This window comes from Crotalus tigris, unplaced genomic scaffold, assembly GCF_016545835.1.
Source record: "Crotalus tigris isolate CLP2741 ecotype Arizona unplaced genomic scaffold, ASM1654583v1 scf7180000018181.196161, whole genome shotgun sequence".
NCBI classification, from domain to species: Eukaryota; Metazoa; Chordata; class Lepidosauria; order Squamata; family Viperidae; genus Crotalus; species Crotalus tigris.
The window spans coordinates 159,420-183,073 of record NW_024096869.1 but is presented as its reverse complement, the minus strand read 5'-3'; the positions used below and the strand labels follow the sequence as shown (position 1 = coordinate 183,073).

The 23,654-nt window shown below is 43.8% G+C and overlaps 1 long non-coding RNA gene across 1 annotated transcript; it reads left to right on the top strand.

Moving 5' to 3' along the window:
* The first annotated feature begins 8,408 nt into the window (after positions 1-8,408).
* Positions 8,409-22,586, top strand: LOC120310429. Its single transcript, XR_005557351.1, has 2 exons — positions 8,409-9,224; positions 21,310-22,586. It is a non-coding gene; the product is annotated as an uncharacterized LOC120310429 (long non-coding RNA).
* Positions 22,587-23,654: the final 1,068 nt, after the last annotated feature.

Here is a 23,654-nt window from a genome sequence, read left to right as displayed (position 1 = left end):
AACTCCAATGTAGAACATAGAATAATTGGATTGGAAGGGACCTTGGAGGTCTTCTAGTCTGATTCTGTTTGGCATAAGAACAGGCAAGGAATCTCCAACTGGCTTTCAAAACCTGAAGATGTTACCTAGTTGGGTATCAAAATGTCTGCAAGTCAACAACCAAGCTCACTGCTAAGGACTCCACAGTTCAACCTGAACTATAAATATACTCTTGTACAGGCAGTTCTCAACTTACAACTTACACTGATAATAATAATAATAATAGTAAAGTTGGAAGGGACCTTGGAGGTCATCTAGTCCAACCCCCTGCTCGGGCAGGAAACCCTACACCATTTCGGACAAATGGCTGTCCAGTCTCTTCTTAAAAACTTCCAGTGTTGGAGCATTTACTGCTTCTGGAGGCAAGCTGTTCCACTGATTAATTGTTCTCACTGTCAGGAAGTTTCTCCTTAGTTCTAGGTTGCTTCTCTCCTTGATTAGTTTCCACCCGTTGCTTCTTGTCCTGCCTTCAGGTGCTTTGGAAAATAGCTTAATTCCCTCTTCTTTATGGCAGCCCCTGAGATATTGGAATACTGCTATCATGTCCCCCCTTGTCCTTCTCTTCGTTAAACTAGACATACCCAATTCTCGCAACCGTTCCTTATATGTTTTAGCCTCCAGTCCCCTAATCATCTTTGTTGCTCTTCTCTGTACTCTTTCTAGAGTCTCAACATCTTTTTTACATCGTGGTGACCAAAACTGGATGCAGTATTCCAAGTGTGGCCTTACCAAGGCATTGAAGAGTGGTATTAATACTTCACGTGATCTTGATTCTATCCCTCTGTTAATGCAGCCTAGCACTGTGTTGGCCTTTTTGGCAGCTGCAGCACACTGCTGGCTCATATTTAAGTGATTGTCTACTAGGACTCCGAGGTCCCTCTCACAGTTACTACTATTGAGCATGGTGCCACCTATGCTGTACTTGTGCATTTGGTTTTTCTTGCCTAAATGTAGAACCTTGCTTTTTTCACCATTGAATTTCATTTTGTTAGTTAGTGCCCAGTGTTCAAGTCTGTCCAGATCCTTCTGTACCTGAAGCCTGTCTTCTGGAGTGTTGGCTATTCCTGCCAGCTTGGTGTCATCTGCAAATTTGATGAGTTCCCCATCTATCCCTTCATCCAAATCGTTGATGAAGATGTTGAAGAGTACTGGGCCCAGAACAGAGCCCTGGGGCACCCCACTACACACTTCCCTCCATATAGATGCAGTTCCATTGAGGACCACTCGCTGAGTACGGCCGGTCAGCCAGCTACGGATCCATCTGGTGGTGGTTCTGTCTACCCCACATTTTTCTATCTTGTCAAGTAGTAGGTTGTGATCTACTTTATCAAATGCCTTACTGAAGTCCAAGTAAATTATGTCCACAGCATTCCTCTGATCCACTAATTTTGTCACTTGGTCAAAGAATGCAATAAGATTTGTCTGGCATGATCTATTTTTGACAAACCCATGTTGGCTTTTAGTAATGACTTTGTTTGCCTCTAGGTGTTCGTTGATTCGTTGTTTGATTATCTTTTCCAGGATCTTCCCAGGTATTGAGGTCAGGCTGATAGGTCTGTAATTTCCTGGATCCATTTTTTTTCCTTTTTTGAGGATGGGAACTACATCAGCTCTTTTCCAGTGATACCACCCTAGTTAGGGTAATGAAACGTCTGCAAGAAAACAAGCAAGCTCAGAGAGCACCAGGGACCCCTCAAGAAGATATAGGTCCAGCTACAGTTCCACAACGTGGAAGTCCCATCGCACCTCCCTAACCCAGAACCACGAAACAGGCAAGGTTTTTCCAGAGCTAATCCCAATGCTCGCCAGTGCATACAGAAAGTAAGGAGTCTTTAAATGAAAATTGAGATAAAGGAATGAAGTGCACAGAGTTTTGAAGAGACAGCCCAGCATTTAAAGTAATCAAGGATGATTCAAGTGACAGGTTTTGTGGTGTTTACTAATTTACTGGAGATTCATTTCCGGGAACAGCTGGCTCTCTCCCAGCAGGAGTGGAGGTTGCACAGGTCCACCTGCTGCCAGGCAGACGGGCCACGGGTTCAGCTATGCTTAAAGTTCAGTAGAGCTGATCCCCTCGGCCAGGGGTGGGTTGAGGTGGACTTTTTAACTTATCTGAGCAGTTTGCCTGCAGGAGACCCCTCTGAGTCTTCTCGGGTCCATCCTGGGAGGTCCTCATGGCCAAGAGGCGAATCTCAACTTCTGGAAACCACTGGACAATTTTCAGTTAGACACAGCATTTGGTTAATTTTTGCATTTTGCCAAGAGGTTTATTGGAGGGTGATTTGGGGAAGGGGCCACGTGTCACTCACAGCTCCCTCCTACATCTGCCCGTTGATTTCTTCTCAGGTCATCTGTCAAAAGACAGAGCCTTCTTTCTTTTTCATGGCATAAAAACCAGGCATCACTCGACTGCATTTGGAAAGAAATGTCAGGATGTCAAAATGCAGACGACGTATGGGGTGAATTGCCACATTTTATAACGATATTTTATAATATTTTTTGGCCTGTTTGCTTCCATGCAGAGGTTCAACCACTAACATCAGCACCTGGACTGCTGAACTTTACTTTTTTCAGTGTAAATGTCTCATTTTCGCTCCACAGAATTTAGGTGTTGATCACATTTTCACTGTCCAGGGGATCCAATTTATTTTATTTATTTGTATCCTGCCTTTATTATTTTCACATATAACTCTAGGCAATGAACATATCCAGCACACCTCCCTCCTCCTATTTTCCCTACATTTTTTTCATTTTAACTTCACTCCAACCATGGAGACATTTCCACCACACTTTTCTTCTTCTTCTGTTCCAGTAGCTACATGAACCACAAGTACACTGAAGAATTCTTTTCCAATTTTGTTTCACTCATCGATTTGTCAGGCTCTATTCTCTACTCTGAGTGTGGGCACACTTTGGGTACACAGGTTTCACCTCCCAGCTTCAAGAAGACTCGTGTGTTTTATCGTGTGACTTGTGTTGTATGCCAAGTAGACCATATGCTTATGTTTTATCTACGGATCTTTCTTCTTCTTCTTCTTCTTCTTCTTCTTCTTCTTCTTCTTCTTCTTCTTCTTCTTCTTCTTCTTCTTCTTCTTCTTCTTCTCTTCTTCTTCTTCTTTTCTTCTTCTTCTTCTTCTTCTTCTTCTTCTTCTTCTTCTTCTTCTTCTTCTTCTTCTTCTTCTTCTTCTTCTTCTTCTTCTTCTTCTTCTTCTTCTTCTTCTTCTCCTACTCCTCCTCCTCCTGTTGCAATGCTTGCTTGAATGTTGAATACTCAACCCTCCTGTTTCACATTGTCCAAGATGGCCTACCACAAATGAAAATTCAGCAACATTCACCTTGCACAAATCAAGAGGACCTCCAGTCAACCAAACAAGAAGGAGGCCTCTGATTGGACCCTTCTTCAATCTGGACACTCTGCAGGGCAGTGGCTTTGACCCTCTGCCCTGAGCCTGGACATCCATTCCCTCCTTGGAGGCCTCCTGACCTTTGAGCCAAAGTCACCCTTCTTCTTCGCCTTCTCCTTCCTTGCAGCCAGGCTCCAGGCAGGGAGGGCCAACCGGCCTCAGCCTGAGGCTCCCTCTGTTTACCAACTAGCTGCCTCCAAAGCAGTCAGGCTGGTTAAGCACCTCATTCCCATTCTGAGCGGCCATCTGCCGCCTTTTTTTGCTGTAAGTCTCTCTGCAAACGGCCCAGCCTTGACAAGCCGGAGATCCGTCAGTGCAGTTATCAGCCGAACGCAACATCTGCCGTGCCTGACACCCCCTATTGTAGGCCACTTAATCTCTCCCGCTCCTCCCTTTAACTGCAGACAACAGCTCCCTATATTATATTTTCCCACTCAATTAGCACTATCATCCTGCTGAAATAGAGGCCAATTTACCTTTAATGACATCATTGTTAGGAGAGTGGCAAGCACCGGGTCCAGAGCTGTCACCGGATGGCGGGAGGCTGCGCCTGCTTCGCATCTCGGCTAACCCCGGCGCAGGCAGGCCAGGCCAGGCAGCCTATCGGCGCCGGCTTCACCCCCAACCGCCGACATTGTTTCCGACAGTTCTCAGGAGCAGTGTGCCGGAAAATTGAGTCCAGATTCATTAGGTTTTGCAGTGTGCTGCTCAAGTCAGTTAAATTGATACATTTCCTAACAAAATTGAAGTGCTTTGTGCTGCCAGCGGAAAGCCTGGTGACCCTCTTCGGCCCACTGAGCAGCCAAAACGAGTTGATGGATCCATTAGACTGCTCCAAATGCTTCTTGCGCTCCCCCCACCCGTCGCCCTCCGTTCCTGAGTGACACAGTAAATCTGAGCCAATTTCAGTCTCTAATCATCATTACAAACCCCCCCTCCACTGTTCATTTATTACTTCTACAATTCTAATACGGCATGTGGATGGGTCGCACCCGGGGAGGAGAGGAGATGGCACTGGCTGCCTTAAAGAGCCCGGCCCGTTTGGCACCAAGGCTGTCCGTAGAAGGTGGTGGTGATGGAGGAGATGGGGGCCAAGGGGATACGGTGGTCTTGCTGCGGCCCCCAGCAAACTGTGAAAGGAGGGGATGGACCGAAAACAAATGTTTGGTGAGCAGCAGCAGAGATGGGCAAGAAGACGAGTCTTTAGATGGGAAAAAAACAGGGGGGAGAGGCCATCTATTTATTTTTTAGAACATTTATAGTGCTGCCCTTCTTATCACCAACTCTGGGCAGCTCCCAATCTTGGCTCATGGTCATGAGCCAAATTGAATAAAATAATAATAATAATAACAACAGCAGCAGAAGGGAAGAGAAGGAACTACAGTAGTTAACAAAATACGAAGACCTGCAAATAGAAATAGAATGACTGTCATAAAAGAAGGCAAAAGTGGTATCAATAGTCTCGGGTGCCATTCCAAAACAACCTGAGCACCACTTGAATGGCATTGACAAATTCACCATCAGTCAATTGCAAAAGGCAGCTTTGCTCGGAAGACCTTACTTCCTGCAACGATGTCTGTAACACCATCAAACATCCACATCTGCCAAACCCAGGTCCTTGGGAAGGACTCAATAGGTGGGGGAGGGGGAATGCCAAATCTAGTCTGAACAACTGGCTGATTGTGTGTCAGACCATAATAATAATGACAATGCCTCCAGGTTGGCTTAGGGCAACATGCTGGGTGAGCTTGGCAAACGGAAGGGGTCAAGCTGCTTGTGGTTTTCAGAACAGGTGTTCAGCAGGCAGGCGGGCTGGCCAGCACCTTGGGCTGGATGTGCCAAACTCCTTGGCATGTGAGTAGGGTTGACATCTGCCTTGGGAGGGCAGATGCCTCCCATGCCCTGGCAAGGGTTTGGTGCATTCTCAGGAGGCCAAGCTCCTGTCGGGGACCTGGGGAAGGAACTGATTTTTCAGTTTGGCATCTGATGGGGTTTGGATGGGTCACGGTCAGGGTTAGATCTGGGGCAGGAAGAGATTCCTGATCACCGTAACCACCACGCCATTTAGATCAGGGGTCTCCAAACTTGGCAACTTGAAGAACTGTGGACTTCAAAACTTGTGGGCGGCTCAGGAATTTAAGCTCAGGCTTAAAGTGATCACGCTTGGAGAGCCCCTGATCTAGAAAATGGGATGGTATATGTGGTTGGCCTGCCAGCCTGTCAACTGAGGCTCATCTTCAGTGCCAAGGTAAAGGTAAAGCTTTGTGGGAACCATCGTTCCCAGGACCCAGAAAATGCAGAGTGGGGCTCTTTCCTGCTCCTTTGGATGAATAACCACCTCTTAATCCAAAGCCAAATGGTTTATAAACCTGTGAGGTTGCGTTTCATGCTCTTTTATTTCACCCTTCCATCAGTGACAGGACCACAATGGAGTGACAGAGGAACTGCCCACTGAAGTGTGTGGACACTAGGATGGCGGGATATAAGTTTTAATCCAGTAAAACCAAGGACAGGATAGGCTTCCTTCAGCCTCAAGTGACCAGTCCATCAAGAAAGAATGGCTGAAGAGTGACACATACAGTAGTTGATCCTCAACTGTGCTACTCCTGCTAGGAGTACTACAGGTAGACCTTGAGTTACAACTGGTCACTTAATGACCAGTTTGAAGTTAGGAGGGCCTCAGGAAAAATGGTGCTTAATGACCACATGATGACTCATTTAACAATCATCGTAAAAACTCTTGTAAAATGGAGTTTGATCACATGGTGACTCAACGTATGACCACAATGGCTTATGACCAAAATTCTGGACTCAGTTGTAGTCATACGTTGAAGACTCCCTGTGGTGCTAGTAGATAACAAGCTTTGCCATGAAATTAGTATTTCAAACGATGGAAGGTGAACGCCTTGGCCTCCTTTGCATTTGGCAAACATAACATAAAGGGCAAGTTTAACTTATTTATTTACCAAACTTATTTATTAAATTAGCCCTGCCTTTTCATCCCTGCCCCTTTCCTATGCATTTAAAACATCCATATTCTGTCTGCAACAAACCACGCAATTTCAAACATACCCCATCTGTCACCAGAAAGAGTAAAGACTCCGTAAGTTACAAAACTAAGGCCAAACTGGGTTTTAACCCGAGCAGAAGTTAACCAAGTTTACTTAAATCAGCAACCCCAAAGTTTTTAGCTTGCTTCCGATAGGCTAAGAATGTTCCATAAAGGGATTTGCAGGGTAAAAACAGGAGTCATTTGAGTCAATGCCAGAAAGTTTTCCTCCAATGATTATAATATTCAGTAAAAATGAAAAGTTGGACATGTTTTTTTGCTGACTGCACGATCCAAAATGGACTGGGGTTATATAAATTGACTTTGTGCAGCAAAACTAACTTTTCTTTTAAAAATAATAATAATTACGGGTCTCAAACCAGTTAAGTTTCTAGCAAAACTGGAATTTGCCTGCAGGTCTTTCTCTTGCTTAGTTTTGAGAATAAGGGGAAAAGGAACTATAGCGGTGCAAGAAATAACTGCAGGCTGCTATCCCAAATCGATAATAAGGGGGGAGGGGAGTAAATCCTATTGAATTCTGTAATGTGGATCACATCTGGTCAAAGAAATCTCAGCCAATTGATTAGATGATGTTTAGTTAATTGTTCTGTGACGGCCAAGAGACAGCTTTGCTTGACTCCCATGTCAGGGTGGAAACTCGCTATATTTTGCACACTGGACCTGATACATGAACTGGCGCTTGGCAACCCTTCAAAACTGGCACTTTACCAGAGTTCTTTGTTTTGTTGATTTTTAAGGCTTGCGAAAAGGGAGAAGAGGCTTGCTTTGGGTCCTGTCTGTTAGGGAATGTCATCTCGTGGGGACCCGAAAGAGGACCTTTTCTGCTATGGCTTTTGCCCTTAGGAACTCCCTAGCTGGGCCCAAGCCTGCTGGCTTTTCACAAGACCCCGTCTTGTTACAGGAGGCTCCAGATAGGTGACAGAGCCCAAGCAGTGTTTGGGTTAAGTCAATGTTTCTCAACCTTGGCTACTTGAAAAGGGGTGGATTTAACTCTCAGAATTCTCCCGTCAGCCATGTCCACATATGTTGAAGTTGTTAAGGCTGAGAAACACTGGGTTAAGTTGTTGGTGTCGGTTCTTTTCACTTTGGTTGCTGATGGCATTTGTGCTGCTTTGTACACGTTTCTATATTTTTGGATAGTCTTTAATGGCTGCTGGGTGTCCAGATGTCAAGAATTGGAGATATCAATAGTAGATATAGATAGATAGATAGATAGATAGATAGATAGATAGATGGATGGATGGATGGATGGATGGATGGATGGATGGACGGACGGACGGACGGACAGACAGACAGACAGACAGACAGACAGATAGATAGATGTAGAAAACAGAGACAGGGAGGATAGATAGATATAGACAGATAGAGAGATAGAGATAGAGAAAGAGAGAAAGCAATAGATGGAGAGAGAGAGAGAGAGAGAAATGTCATGAATTGGACATGATCATTGATATCAATAATACACACGCATATACACACACACAAATCTAATAGAGAAAGAATGGTGAATAAGATAGGTATCTCAGAGAGGTTGATCAAGATGATTGTAGATGATCACAGAGCAGAGAGAGAGAGAGACACCTTCACTCCTACTCTGCCAACAGCATCTTCTGTGTTCCACTCCCCCTTGTCATTTTCCCAGTCAGGAAAATGGAGGGGGGGACAAAATACACAATATAGTTGGATGGAAGAGTTAGGGGAGAACACCCTGCTGGTGTAACTCCCCCCCCCCCGCCTATTAACTTTCCCAAGAAAGGCTTAGCCTCCTGTCCTAGCCCAGCCCGCCGAAGTTGGATGCAGCCTCAACGGTTCAGCAGCGAGAAAGATTAAAAAAGGACTGACTTTGAATCTGCCCCCTCCCAGCAGATTAAGGCCGTCTTCATTCAGTGGTGGGTTTGTGCATTTCTCTCTCAGCGTAATCTTAAGGAAGCAGCACATTTATCCTGGGAAAGAGTCATAAGCCTTGAATTAGGGATATACATTTGAATGAGCTGGTGGGGTGGGGAGAGGGAGGGAGGGAGGGAGGGGAAGGGGATGGAGAAAGCCATGGACAGATAGCTTTTCAACCCCAGAATCATGCTGGTCCTCCATTCTGCCTCTGCTGGAGATGGCTGAAGATGGGTCTATGACAACCCGCCACAGGACAGGACAGGAATTGCACTAATAGAGAGAAATAGCCCAATAGAATCCTTAAAGAAAGAATGCTAAAGGAGGAGGGACAAAATAAAATGTGAATGACAACCATTAAAATAATTTTTAAAATGATTTTAAATAAGTAAATTGAATTCTTGAATACTCTCGCAGCAAATTATCCCTAGGCAAGTTGTCCCTGGCGAGTTGGCGGTGGAGATTTGGCCCTGGCGAACTGTCCCCATTCAGCCTGAAGATCTCCCGTCAAGGAGCCCAGGCTGGAAAACCTACCCTCCTCCCCATTGTGAACCCACATATGGATTGCTGGTTGTGTTTTAGGAGCTAGGCTTGGTTCACAGGTCACAGGAGTTCAGCTGGAGTTTGATGCAATTTGTCCTTTTCTTAGCTCTTTCAGCAGTTCCTGAAGAGTCTACCACGGCCAACCATCCTTGTCTTCTTCTCACAATACCAAACCCAGATGCTCCATCTTCAGAAAGACATCAGAGACCCATTCCCTGCAACAAGGGATTCGAACTCTACACCTTGGTTGCATCCAGATTTTCTGGGCTCCTTTCTTGATGGTGAGAATAAGAGAATAACAGAAGGGGCCTTGGAGGTCTTCTAGTCCAACCCCTTGCTCAGGCAGGAGACCCTATAGTACCATTCCAGACAAGTGATTGTCCAGTCTCTTCTTAAAAAACCTCCAGTGATGGAGTAGCCACGACTTCTGGAGGCAGGCTGTTCCACTGGTTAATTGTTCTCACTGTCAGGAAGTTTCTCCTTAGTTCCAGGTTGCTTCTCTCCTTGATGAGTTTCCATCTGTTGCTTCTTCTCCTGCCCTCTGGTGCTTTGGAGAACAGGTGGACCTTTCCCCCTGTTCTTTGTGATGGCCCTTTGTGGTGGCGGCAGAATCTCCATTGCATCTCTTGGCCACCTCGTTTGCACACTCCCCTGAAAGTCCACGTGTTGCACTCAGACACCTCCGCAAGGCTGGAACCACGTCGGTCTGTTTGCCAGCAGTGAATTTTCTCTGTGTTTATCCCCTGGAGGGGCTGTTTTGTGGGTTTATTGACTAAATAACAGTATTGATTTGTTAAGAGCTTTCCCACTTCCTTGCCACGGGAGGTATTGTTATGCCTTTCCTCTCTCCTGCACACCAGGGGAGAAGTTCTTTTTAGTGACACCATAAATTTCCATCCTGGCTTTGTAAACAAGTGTTGGGTTGTCCACTGGGGTTAATTTGGTCTTGTGAAATGTTCTGATGATCCCTCTTGAGCTCCCGGAAAGTGGAGGGCCGCTCCCAAGGAAACCTGGAGCAAAGGCACCTTTTACTTCCGCACCTTCCCTTCGGCAAGAGTGTTGATTTTGAGCTTGTTCCTGCAAGCTTTGGAAATAAATTAAGGAAACCCCCCCCTCACCGTCCCCCCACCCCTTTCCCTCCTTTTAAAGAGTTTGTGGTTACAACCCAAAGCCCCTCCCTTGTCCTGTTTCTTTTAGGCTCCCCGGTTTCACCCAGAAAAAAAATTCTAGAATTAATCCAGGAAGTGCAGAATAGAAAGATGGCACCGGCTTTGATCGCAGGTGGGGGGAAAAGGAGAGGTTCCTAGAGATCATCTGGACTGAACTTGGAAGTCGGAATAGAGGTGCTTGCAAATAGAGGATTGGGGCTGATTGGCAGCCCGCTCTCCAAACTCAGTTCAGATAGTCCTCGACTAACAACAGTTCATTTAATGTCCATTTGAAGTTACACTAGCACTGAAAAAAGAGACTCGTGACCGTTTTTCACACTTATGACTGTTGCACATGGTCACGTGATCCAAATTCAGACGCTTGGCAACTGACTCGTACTTACGATGGTTGCAGGGCCCCAAGGTCACCTGATCCCCCTTTGCAACCTTTTGACAAGCAAAGTCAATGGGGAAGCCAGACTCACTTAACAACGGTGTGATTAACTGAACAGCCTCAGCAATCCACTTAACCACTGTGGCAAGAAGAGTCATTAAATGGGGCACAACTCACTTAACAACCACCGACAGGAATTTTGGGCTCAGTCGTGGTCATAAGTCAAGGACTTTCTTTTTATTTTCAAGGAAATGGCAGGAGGTAAATATGAGATATATGTATTTTAAAGCCACTCTGGAAGGTGGAATGGGTTGTAAAAGAAAGAACTCATGGTCGGCCCTTTAAAGATCAATAAAAAATGGCTCCCTTCTTCCTTCCTTCCTTCCTTCCTTTTCTTTTCTTTTTCTTTTGCAAGTAGGAACAGCTGGCTTCTTATCAAGTGTAAAAGAAACAAAAGAAAAAAAGATGAGGTGCTTTTTTAAATGGCTTGGGTGAGCGTGAAATTGACATTGTGAATCACTGTCTCTGTAATTGATCTGTGCATATAGGAAACAGATAAAGCTTCCACCTTTTCTGTCCCAGACACCTTCCTTCCTTCCTTCCTTCCTTCCTTCCTTCCTTCCTTCCTTCCTTCCTTCCTTCCTTCCTTCCATTCCTTCCTTCCATTGTTTTCTTTAAAAACCCGTATCTTCCCCTTTGTTTGTGAACAGGAGGGAAGAAATAAACCACAATGTGCTACCGCAAACCTAACGTGGGAAAAAGTGAAGGTGACTCAGCAGTTTCTGTGTTTATTTATATTCAGTTATTTATTTTTTAATAGCGTGGCTAAGTCCCTGCTTTGTTTTGGTTCTGCCTCTGAGTGGCCGGGCTGTTTGGAAACGTTTAGGAGGCTTCGGAAGGAAAGACAAAGGACCCAGGCAAGTCACGGAAGATCCATGGATGCAGCCACCAAGAGAGAGCGAGCATGAAACGCTCTCATCCTTTATTTAAATCCCTTGGACCCTTTTCTTCAATCAAAACGATTCCCAGCATGATGCCTTAAGATCAATAAAGACAAATGAGCTTAAAGGCTACAAGTAGGGACAAAAAAAGAAGCAGCTGAAAAGGAAAAGGGGAAGAGGAGGGAGGAGAAAAACTAACAAGTTGGGTCTAGTTCTTTTTCACATTACACCATTCTTGTGCAATGCAATAAGAAACCTTTCTGACCAGGTCGCAGGAAGCAAGTGAATCCTTTATAGGGGGGGGCAACCTGACCCCTGCTGACCCCTGTGGTGGAAACCACCAAAGTTCAGCTTTTGAATCCTGTTTCAAAGAAGGAATGAATTAAGGAAGGAGAATGGAGGGAGGGAGGAAGCAAGGGATGGAGGGAGGAATGGAGGGAGGAAGCAAGGAGTGAAGAAGGAAGGAAGGAAGGAAGGAAGGAAGGAAGGAAGGAAGGAAGGAAGGAAGGAAGGAAGGAAGGAAGGAAGGAAGGAAGTCTATGGAGATTCTCCCATCATCCAGGTCATAGTTATCCCAGAAGACAACTGAACTTTTGCCTCAAGGACTCTCTCAAAGGATGCAAATGACCAGCTGTCTACAAGGAATATAAATCCTTCCATCCTTCAACAGTCAGTCAGAGCTGAAGAAGCTCCTTGGATGAGAAGTGAAACATCTTCAAGGAAAACAAGAGAAAGTCCAGTTGCCTCTTGAAAAGCACCTTTGGGAAGGAAGGAAAGAAGGAAGAAAGGAGAAAGGAAGGAAGATTGGATTTCCATGGAACAACCTGGAAGATAGACAAGGAAATGACCACCTGCAAAGGTATGAGCCAACCTCCATCTGTTTTTAATGGTTTTAGAGCCCCCATCCTCATTTTCTGGACCATAACTGGCAGCCTACTCCTGCAAAGCAATAAATGCAAAACTAGACCTAACAGACCTGCCTTCACTCACCCACCCTCAGAAGGCTCATAATTCCTTCCTTCCTTTTTTTTCAGCAGCCAAGAGGGGGGAAGACCCAACCCAGGACAGAGGAGAGGAGATGTGCAGCCCCTGGCCACAGCCAGACTCTTGAAATGATTAGGAAGGGGAGGGTGGGAAATCAAAACTTTGAGGTATATGAACTGTGAAATTAAATCGAAATACTCAAATAAGGAATCTTATAACAACATAAGCAAAGATGTTTACTAGGGCTTGAAGTTAAATACAGTGGGGTTTTTTTTTCATACAGCCCAAATACAGTCTGCAATAAAGAATGTTAAATATAATTTACAGGTGGGAGGGAACAGGTAAGAGGGGGAAAAAGGGGGTTTTCTAGTTGTTGTAAACCTCTAGTTATGGGGCAAAGAAACAAGGCAGGACTCGCTTTGGAGAAATTGGCTTTTCAGGTTGCTTCTGTCTTTTCCCTTGAATCATCTTCATGATTTCATTCTCTAGATTATAAAATTGGCTCCGTGTCTCGCAAAGGAGAGCTAATTAATGAAGTAGCAGCCACACCAGGGATTCCAGCAGCCTCTTTTCTTGTTAGAATGGAGAGTTGATGGGGGAGAAGCCCCACCTTGTTTTGGATGGCCCATGTCCAGCAAGATGGTGCTTCTCAACACCAGGTGTTGGAGAACAAGGTGTTGCAAGAGGACTGAGGAGGATTTATAGACAAACACCTGAAACTGGAAATGGGTTTTTCTAGCAAATTTCTTATTGCTTCTCAATTAAAATTGGCTGCGGTCCCAGTGGGGACCGTGAAAAACAGCATTGGGAGTCTCCTCACAGCTTCTGTTCTCTACTGTTGCTTAATTATGACATGGTTTTATTGTACCTCGTTTCATATTAATTACCCTCTCATGCTGTTGTGTTATGATAAAGTTGCCATTTCGGTATTATTTGCTATTTGGGTTACCCGGTCTTTCCTTCAAAGAATGTAGGAGGAGGTGAAACATTCTATGTTCTTCTCCTGTTTCATCCTGAGAACTTCACAAGGTAGATCCAAGCAAGTCACCCTGAGCTGGTGACTTGCCATCTTACACAACGGTGTAAGTTTTGAGCTTTGCAGATAAGGAAGGACTGGAAATCTTCTTACTAGCTGTTACTAGCTCCAGGTGAAGTATACGGAGTGGTAAGGTTGAGAGACACAGGCATAGTGGAAAAAAACTAGCAACAGAAATATTGTGTAGTCAACCAGTAGTTGCAAATGTTGGTCATAATAATAAATGGTAACCCTGAACAATAACACAAGTCAATCAGAATAGAGCTGGAAGGAACCTTGGAGGTCTTCTAGTCCAACCTCCTGCTCAAGCAGAAGACCCTATATCATTTCAGACAAGTGGCTGTCCAGTCTCTTCTTAAACACCTCCAATGATGAAGCGCCCACAACTTCTGGTGGCAAGCTGTTCCACTAGTTAATTTTTCTCTGTTAGGAAGTTTCTCCTTAATCCCAAATTGCTTCTCTGCTTAATTAGTTTCCATCCATTGTTTCTTGTCCTGCCTTCTGGTGCTTTGGAGAATAGGATGACATCTTCCTCTTTATGGCAGGCCCTCAAATATTGGAAGACTACTACTGGTATCATGTTACTCCTAATCCTTCTTTTCTCTAGTCTGGCCATTCCCAAATCCTGCAACCGTTCTTCATATGTTTTAGTCTCCTGGCCTTTAATCATCCTAGTTGCTCTTCTCTGCACTTTTCCCAGAATCTAAACATCTTTTTTGTGGTGACCAAAACTGGGTGCAGTACTCCATGTGTGGCCTTATTAAGGATTTATAAAGCGGTACTAAGACTTGACATGTTTGTGATTCTATGCCTCTGTTTACATAACCAAAGACTGTGTTGAAAAACCAAGTCAAGATGGACCCCACTTTCCTGAGGAAGCTGGAATTGATTTTGACCATCCTAGGGAAGAGAAGATGGAAGACATGCTACTTAACACAAAAAGCCATCTGAGGTGACCTTGCAATGGCAGATTGTCCTCCACACCTTAGGAATTCTGAGTGTTGTAGTCCCCACATGTTTAGAGGGTGCTTGATTTTACACGGCCAAGATGAACTGCATCCAAATTCACGTTGAGCTGTTGGCAAGGAGAAAGGGGTTGGAGAGTGGAGGGGGGGGGGTCCTGAATTTGATCACAGCCTGGTTTTGAAAGCCCCCTCTCCCTAAGGACACAGCAGAGAATCCTTTGTGCTATCAAATCCCAGGTGCATTACGTGCCAGGCCAAATTCGAGTTTACAATTTGGGATTAAAGTAAATCCGAGTCTTTTTCTGCATGCCTGCTCAACTCTTCGGCTCCCGGAGACTGCTGGGTAAACTGCCTATTATCCGACGGTTCCGCTCTGGTGGGTTCCCCAATAAAACTTTTCATATCCTTATAAACGAACTCGATTGCCATGTTATAAACATTTACACTGTGCTAACAGATCATCTCCGCACATCAGAATTGGCTAAATTCCCTTTTCCAGATGAATATATTGGAAGAGATTAGAGATATGATAGCTTTTCAAATTGCTGAACCCAGAGAAATTAGTTTAGTGAGCATTTACAGAGGCTAAATTGGAACCATTAAATAGTGGATTAAATTGATGGTACTTTCCATTGTCTATCCTTCGGTACTGCTGTAAAATCAATTAGCCGTCACTATTCCATTCTCCATATAGTGAGATTGTCAGTCGGCAAGGAGCTGGAGAAATTCACAGCAGTGGCAACCAGTGTGAAAATACACCTATTAGGTGATGTGGCATGAAATAATATCACAGGGCAGAAGGCCCAGTGAGATTTATCCCCGCCTTATCTTGACTTCAACGGAAAGGGGACAGACAATAGTTTTGAGTTGACACTCATCTGCTCCGTACATGGATAGACAGCGATGCTTCTCTGACTGACAATTGTCGTGACATCCCTTTCTGCATTGCTGCCTCTCCCCCGCCCAGTTTTTTGACAGATAAATAAATAAACATGGAGTTCTGTGCCTCAAGAAATTCAAAGGAAAAAGCATGGACTGCTTCTGAGTCTGGCAATGGGCAGTGTAAACCTGCTCAAATATTAATTATTTCCTCCTAGGCAGAGATGGGTTTTTCACCTGGAAACATCCCAAGATGGATGGAGAAGGTGAATTAGAAGAATGTCCACTTGGCTTTCCAAATTCATGGAGACCTAACCCTAACCCTAACCCTAAGTGGATTTGCCCTCCTGATGGGATTTTCCCATGTATTTTACCAGGAAACCTGAATAAGGTGGGGGTCAAAAAGTCAGTGTCCTCCTGAACATATTGATGAGCTAGGAGTCTGTTGGTGATGTCAATTTTGCTCTCTGGAAGAGAATATTTGTAGCTCAGGTTGAACTGTGGGATCCTGGATGCTCTCTGAGCTGGTTGTTTTTTTCTGCAGATGTTTCATGACCCAACTAACCATCAGTGCTAGAAGGTAGAGGGGTTTGTCCTCTGTTTATATACAAGTGGTTTGCATTGTCATTGTTGGTGGGGAATGTTCTTGGTGGCTCTTTGATTAGGTTTCTGTTTACTGGAATCACCAAAGAACCACAACAGGGATACTCCCACCAATCCTGACAGGGCAAGGTACTGTAAATAAGCAGAAGGCAAATCCCACTCCCTTCTAGCACTGATGATGTTACCTAGTTGGATCATGAAACATCTACAAGAAAACAACCAAGCTCAGAGAGCACCAAGGAACCACAGCTCAATCCCAAGCAACAACTGTTCCCGTTCCACATGGTCTTTCTATGATGGCCACCAAACTGGGAAATCCAAGGAAGTGTAAATGTGGTGGTAGGTAGACTTGTCCTGCCACGCGTCATCTCAAGAATTACTATTGCTTTCTTATTGCTTTCCATCTTCACTGAGGAAGAAAAAAGACCAGGTTTTCTGAATTATGGCCATGCGGCAGCCAGCAGACACCTCCTTCCTCCCTCGCGGAAGTTCTGCTCCCTCAATCAATGGAGAACTGCATCAAGATCTATCTTCTTACTTCCCGGTTCTCCTCCATCCATCATCATTATCGTGCTTCCTGCTGATATGCCACGAGAGTCCGCCATGATACTCGGCTGGCATTCACATAATTGCCGGACCTCACATCTCTGTCCCTTTGCAAACCTTTTGTGACATGCAGCCGCGCCGATCTCATCGTGTGGTGTCACCTGGCAGATCAGGGCCACAAGACTGAACTCTTGACAATCTGCAGTTGTGGGAAAGGAGGGGGAAGGAGATCCACTTCTTCTGGCCAAAAGGAAGGAGAAAACACGCGTAATCCTAAAACAGGTTGAACTCTATGGCCTTTCACTTCCCTTAGCTCAGAGACCTGCTAAAGAGCTTAAACTTCTCCAGGCAAAAACTTATTCCTTGGGGATGCATTCAGAAGAACAGGTTAACTGTGTACTTTATTGCTGCTTGTTGTTCAGGTAAGCAGTGAGTTGTGGGTCTTTGGGACCCAAAAGGCATCCTTTCACTGGGATGTTCTTTCAGAAACAGCTTTTTAGGGGGTCTTTTGACTCTTCTTGTGGGCTCCTCCTTCATGTCTTTAGCATCCTGCCAATTTGTCTTCTGCTTTTTGAAGTCAAATACATGGCCTTAGAAATCAGGCTAACTCTTCACCTTTGTATTAACTTTGTAAAGTTAAATGAAACTACCATTATTTTATAATATGAAGTTTCTTATATCAGGAAGTTTCTGAAAAATGTTGGACTTTGAGATGTTATTGATATATATGGGTGACTGGAAGCCTCTTATGGAATTTTTTGTGTAACAATAAAAAAATGAATGTGCAATTTATGGTCTTGGTGATTGGACAGGATAATTATAGAAACAAGAATAATTAGATGTAACTCTAGAGAAGCAGAAATTAAAATGTGTATTTATATTTACAACTGTTATGAAAAAAATCAGAAGCCTCTATCTTTCTTTTTTCTATTTTTTTTCAACCTTTTTTTCTTTTCTTGCCCTTGTGAGTTTTTGTTTTTTAGCATTCCCTTTTTGCTTTCCCTAAAGCATTTTTTCTCTGTGTCCACACACATAAAGGCTAAGTCTGTTGATTGAGTTAATTACACAACCTTGCAATTCATTTATCTGTTCCTACCCCACCCCAGTTTGTGAATTTCACTCAAGTCTCAACATTTACAATTTTGTCCTTCATTGGAAAAGCGATATTTGATCTCCAGTATGTCCTTTGCTGGTTCAAAGCTGGGTAACTGAGCTTTGGAAGACTGTCTGGAGAAATTATTCACCAGTTGTCAAGTCACAATGGATCTCCAAGGCAATGGCTCTCTCTGCTCTTCTTTCTGGAGATACCAAGATTCATGAACAATTAATTCTTGGTTTCTAAACTCTGCCAATAAAACAGCTGTCAGCTGCCGGTCCTGGTGAGGAGCTGTTTAATATCCCAAGAGAGGATAATTATTCTTATCTGATTTGGCTCGGGAATGATCTGTAAAGAGTGTCATCCCATTCTTTACAAATATTCAGATCTTTAGAGAGGAACTAGACAAAGGGTGCTGAAAATGGGTGTCAGTTCTGTTTCCGATCAGCAGCTAATCATATACTGCCCACAAAATTAAAAATTATAATCTTTTTTTTTAACATCATACTTGGTAGATCTGTAGGAATCAAGAGCTGAGCTACAGAATTCATGTGTCACCTTTGAACATTTCCAGAGAGAAACACTAGCTTAGAAGGACACCAATTTCTCCTCACTGAAGCATTGCTCTGTATCATATTGTGATATGTAGATTGGTCCCTGTCCTCCAAGAAAAAAAAAAAGATGAATTTAATTATTTGTCAATTTCCAGGAGGAACTCATCTCAAATTCAAGTAAATTCATGAGGTTGAGTCTGGGCTAAATGTGGCTGGTCAAAAGATGTCTTTCGTTACACAACTGGTCATGAACCTGTGGACTTGCCTCACCAGGTAAAGTGGTGGCCATGACTTCAGATGGCTTTACAAGGGGCTAGGACGAGCAACGCAACCTGCTGTGTTTAAAGGAAAAAGTCCCATAGCAGTGTCCCAATATTTGACGGGCTGCCACAAATAAAGAGGGGGTCACTCTTTTCTCCAAAGCATCTGAAGGTAGTACAAGAAGCAATATATAGAAACTGATCAAGGAGAGAAGCAACCTGGAACTAAGGAGAAACTTCCCGACAGTGAGAATAATTAATCAGTGGAACAGCTTGCCTCCAGAAGCTGTGGGTGCTCCATAGCTGGAGGTTTTTAAGAAGAAGAGGTTGGACAGCCATTTGTCTGGAGCAGTACACGGTCTCCTGCTTGAGCAGGGGGTTGGGCTAGATGACCTCCAAGGTGCCTTCCAACTCTGTTATACTGTTATTCTGTTACAAGCTTGATCCAGACCATTACGATGGGAAGGGGTTACCAATGGAAGCCATCAAGAGATTGGACAGCTGAATTTCTGAAGTGAATTTTAATAAAATAGGTGGAAGGAGTTATTTCCTAGAGATGAGGTACTCTCTCTCTCTCTCTCTCTCTCCCCCCACCCCAGACCTATTCTTTTCCCTCTTTTCATGCATATTTTCTCAGCCTTCTCGAAAATGGTTAGAGGTATGAAGAGAATCGCAAGGCCTCCTAGTTTCCCTCTCTCCCATCTCAAGAGACTCCTGGGATTAATGACCAGAGAAGTCAATTTAATGTCCTCCAACCTCTATTTACTGAACCCTTTTACCATGGAGATGGTGTGCTGGATTAATGGATCTGCCCAGCATCTGAAGGGTGGCTTAAGAGGATCTACAGAGGAAACGATGGTGGCCTTAAGAGACCTTTGGAGATGGGAGGGAACTTCTTGAATTTAAGAAGCTGTTGAAAGCTCCCGGGTTCTAAGGCTTGTCTGGTAAGATTGATGATGGAGCTCAAATATCACAACTCACTAAGTAATGGGAAAGGTATTTAAGACTTTATAGGGGGTCATGCCTTCAGCTTTGGGTAATCAAATTAATTAGGAGAGATTCTTTTGGTACTCTGCATTTTTATGCTTCTCCAGCATGGGAAAAGTTTACCACTATTATATTAAATTTATGGAAAGTTATATTTTCTACATATCTTAAGTTGTTTAATCTTGTTTACACATGGATTGTAAACTAATAAGAGCTGGTCAACAATTGGATCAACATATAAACTTCATTCATTCATTCAACTATTATTGAATGAGTGACAGAATAACAGTTGGAAGGGACCTTGGAAGTCTTCTAGTCCAACCTCTTCTTTCTTTCTTTCTTTCTTTCTTTCTTTCTTTCTTTCTTTCTTTCTTTCTTTCTTTCTTTCTTTCTTTCTTTCTTCCTTCCTTCCTTCCTTCCTTCCTTCCTTCCTTCCTTTTTTTCTTTCTTCCCTTCCTTCCTTCTTTCTTTCTTTCATTGTGTTTGGGGGACTTTGAAGTACTGTATGAGATAGCAGCATTTGAAACAAACTATAAAACTTATTTTGCAGCATACAGTTTTTCTGTTGATTCTGCAGTTGTGTATTTAGAGTTAGAGTTAGGATCTTGCATTCTATTTTTTCTAACTGCTGTATGCTAAACAACCAAAGCAAGGACAGTTGGCCAACCTTGATGGTGATTATAATTTTTAATGAACTGCTCACTATGTACGCAGCTTCACATTGAGGTTTCTCTAAACTTTACACTAATGAGAAGCAGGATATAAATATAATTTTAACAATAATAAAGTCAGCACCCTGGAGATTACCACAGGCTTGCATGGCTCCAGTGTTGAATAATTTATCTGGGAATGAGCATGGAGAACAGAAGAAGATGCTGTTGATACAACACAAAGACAATTAAGCACCTGTAGTAGCTCGATGTTCAGGCAAGATTCCAAAACTGTTTAAGACCTTCTTCACCAGGAATGGTCTGGTCTGAAGGACGATTTTAGGAGCTTCAGTAGACCTCAAGCTTCATTCCAGACTCCAATCCAAGAATGGCTGAACTCCACATTTTGTATCCTGTCTTCTGGTTCTTACTACTGGTACTTTGTTGTTATTTGCCTCTCCCCTTAACAGCCCTCCTGAGTTTGGGAGGAGATGCAATTTCATGCCCTTTGTTGGGAGACAGAAACATGGCTAGGGGTCCATTAAGGCTACGAGAGAGAGGAGAGTGGCTTGGAAAGGTCACCCAGAAGCTCAGAAGGTGAGAAGTGCTGTAACAAGGGATTCTCATGAACTTGGGTGACCTGAGCCAATCATGATTGTGATGGTCTATTTTGGTGAGGATCAGCGTCAAGGCACCCCTGGAGCCCAGGAACTCCTAGTGACAGTTGGGATTATTTAAAGCTTTGCTAGAGAAAGAGCACAGGTGTTTCCCAGATGTTTTTGAACCAGACATTTCTTCATGGCAGGCTAATAACTTCTTTCTGGAAACTAGCATGATGCCATGAGGAGGATCAGAGGTCTATGGAAAGAACAATGTCAACATGTCCTTCCTTCCTTCCTTCCTTCCTTCCTTCCTTCCTTCCTTCCTTCCTTCCTTCCTTCCTTCCTTCCTTCCTTATTCTATTCTATTCTATTCTATTCTATTCTATATGATACATCCTTTAGGAAAACTTCAAATCGATGACAGGCTGTACCCTTCAGGACATCTCTAATAGTTATAAGCAGCCAGTGGTTTCAAATAAGGATTATATTATTCTATGTTCTATAACCTGTGATGTTTACACTAATGAGAAACAGGATATAAATATATTTTTTAACAATAACAAAATCAGCATCCTGGTGATTACCATTTGCTTGCTGGAGAAAAGCTAGGCTTGAAAGCTCTAAAGAAACGTTCCCTTTTAAAAAAAATTTGTAAAAATAAATACATTAAATGAACATTTAAAAATGTAAAAAAAATGCTTTCCCTTCCTCTCTTTTACAGGAATCAATTCGAGCAGCCCCATTATTGGGAAAAAAAGATAATAATCTGGGGATTGTTCCCCTATGATTGAGGGATCTGCATGAACGTCTAAAGGGAAGGCGAGGAACAAAGAGGTTTCAGAATCACTCAAACATTTTCAACATCCCCTCTTCTAATTGGTAATTTTGTAATATTTATTCACAACAGATCTGATTGCCAGATTCCCACTGGCTCCCCTCAGGAGGTTTTGCGTGAAATCCATTCGAAATGGCATGTCAGGGTCTCCCTAGCTCCCCCCTCCTTTTTTGAAGTCACCATCTGGCTGATAGACTTGAGTCTGTTCTAATACACTGACCCAGTGAATGTCTGTTAAACAATTCCCTTGAGTTTATAGTCCTCTTACAGGCAAGCCATCTAGGGAAATATGAAGGAAGAAACACACAGAGATATCCTCAGAACAACCCGTCTTTTAATTCTTTTTTCTTTTTTTTAAGCACATTACGCTGATGGCTTGTAAAAGGATTTGATTTACAGAGAATATTATTTGGGACAATCACGGGGTGTTCCTCTTCTACTTTGGCTGACTTAGCTTGGGCAGAGAAAAGCTAGCTTTTAATAAGGCAGGAGCTTCTCCGGCAACCGTGCCAGATTCGCCCCCCAAATTTCTGCAAGTCCTTAAAAATAATCAAATTATATCCATTGAGAAGGAGAGGATAATTAGCGCGGCTTTTCTGGAATGACCGTAAGACTGGAGAAACAACTTAGCCACATAGCGTGGTTTGATGTTTAAAATTCTGGATAATGTTTAAGCAGCTCCACTATTCTTCTCTCTTCTCCAAACAGCAAACCTTAAGTTAAACTTAGCTGTCTGATCTAATTTAGCAAACCTTTGGCTCCCTCAGCCACAGACACCAATCCAGCAGGAATTTTACACTTCCTGCAATCTTAACCCCATCCAAGGCATTTGGCCTCGAAGCGATCAAATTAAAAATTGCAGATTAGCGTTCAAACAAAATCAGCTCCTCCTGCCTTTAAAAAAAAAAAAGAAAGACATGGATGGGAAAATTTAGCATAGGGTAACTCTGACATTTCTCTTACCCCAGAAAAGAACAGGGAAAAAATATGCAGATACTCCAGAATGTATAAAGCCAGAGAAAGAGAGAGGATTGGGTTTCTAATTTGCCATGATTGTTAAAACAGGCATTGTCTGATTTTGTAATTTAAGAGGTTTGGCTCCCTCCTTCTTCATCAGTTGCTCTTTTAGCCTCTTTATTAAACCTCCTTGCATTTTGCCAACATTTATCTTGTAGCCCTCGATGGCCACCATGTGAATATTAAGCAACCTTATTCAGCTTGGGCAAGAATGGTCAAAGAAACAGATGGAGCCGGTCCTAAGCCTTCCGCCGTGGGTACAAGCCTCACCAGCTGTTTCCCATCCTTTATGCTAGGAGAGGGGGGGCAGTGGCTTGGCATCTGCAAAAGGTGGATGCCACCCCCCCCCAGCTTTTGTTTGTAAATACAGCTGAAGTTCCAGCCAACGAATGGGAAGCCCACCTCAGCGGTGGGAAAAAAATCAAAAGGTAAACAAAGGAGACGGTTTCCCACCGGCCACCGGACTCCACCGGCTTTTTAATCTTTTTCTTCTAGAACAAATTGATTTCTTGCCAGTCAGCAACTATTTTACTGATGTTGTCGGCTGGTCTGGTTGAAGACAACCAGGTGCAGGGGGCTGGGACTGTTCTGCCCCACTCTCTTTCTGTAGGCGTTCCCAAGCCCATGAAGCTAATGGGGAGAGGAGGAGGAGAAGAGGAAGAGAAAGAGGAAGAAGAAGAAGAAGAGGAAGAAGGAGGAGGAGGAGGAGGAGGAGGAGGAGGAGAGGAAACAACAAGGGAAAGAAGCGTCTGGGGCTTTCAGACTAAATGGATTGGCACCATGTTCCTCATCTGGGTTTAGAAAATGGCTTCAATCTGAACATCAAATCTAAATATTGGAGGATGCCAAACTTCCAATGAAGGGAGGGAGGGAGGGAAGGGAAGAGAAGGAAGGAAGGAAGGAAAGAGAATTGAGGGAGGGAGCAAGCAAGGAATGAAGGAGGGAGGGAGGCAGCGAGGAAGGAAGGAAGGTGTGCACTGCTCTCCAGTTGCAATAACACCCTCATTCTGTGGCATCTCCCTCCCCAGATCTGCTTACAATAACAACTCCAACTATCCACTTTCCCCCCACCTCTCCTCCAAGGGTCACAATCCGAAAGAAACCCAAACAGAGAGAAGAGAAGAGAAAACAGGAAGGCTGCAAAGAGAGGGACATTTTCGGAGCAACTGTGCTGCTCTAGTGCAGGTCTTTCTCCTCCTTCCTTGGAGCATCCC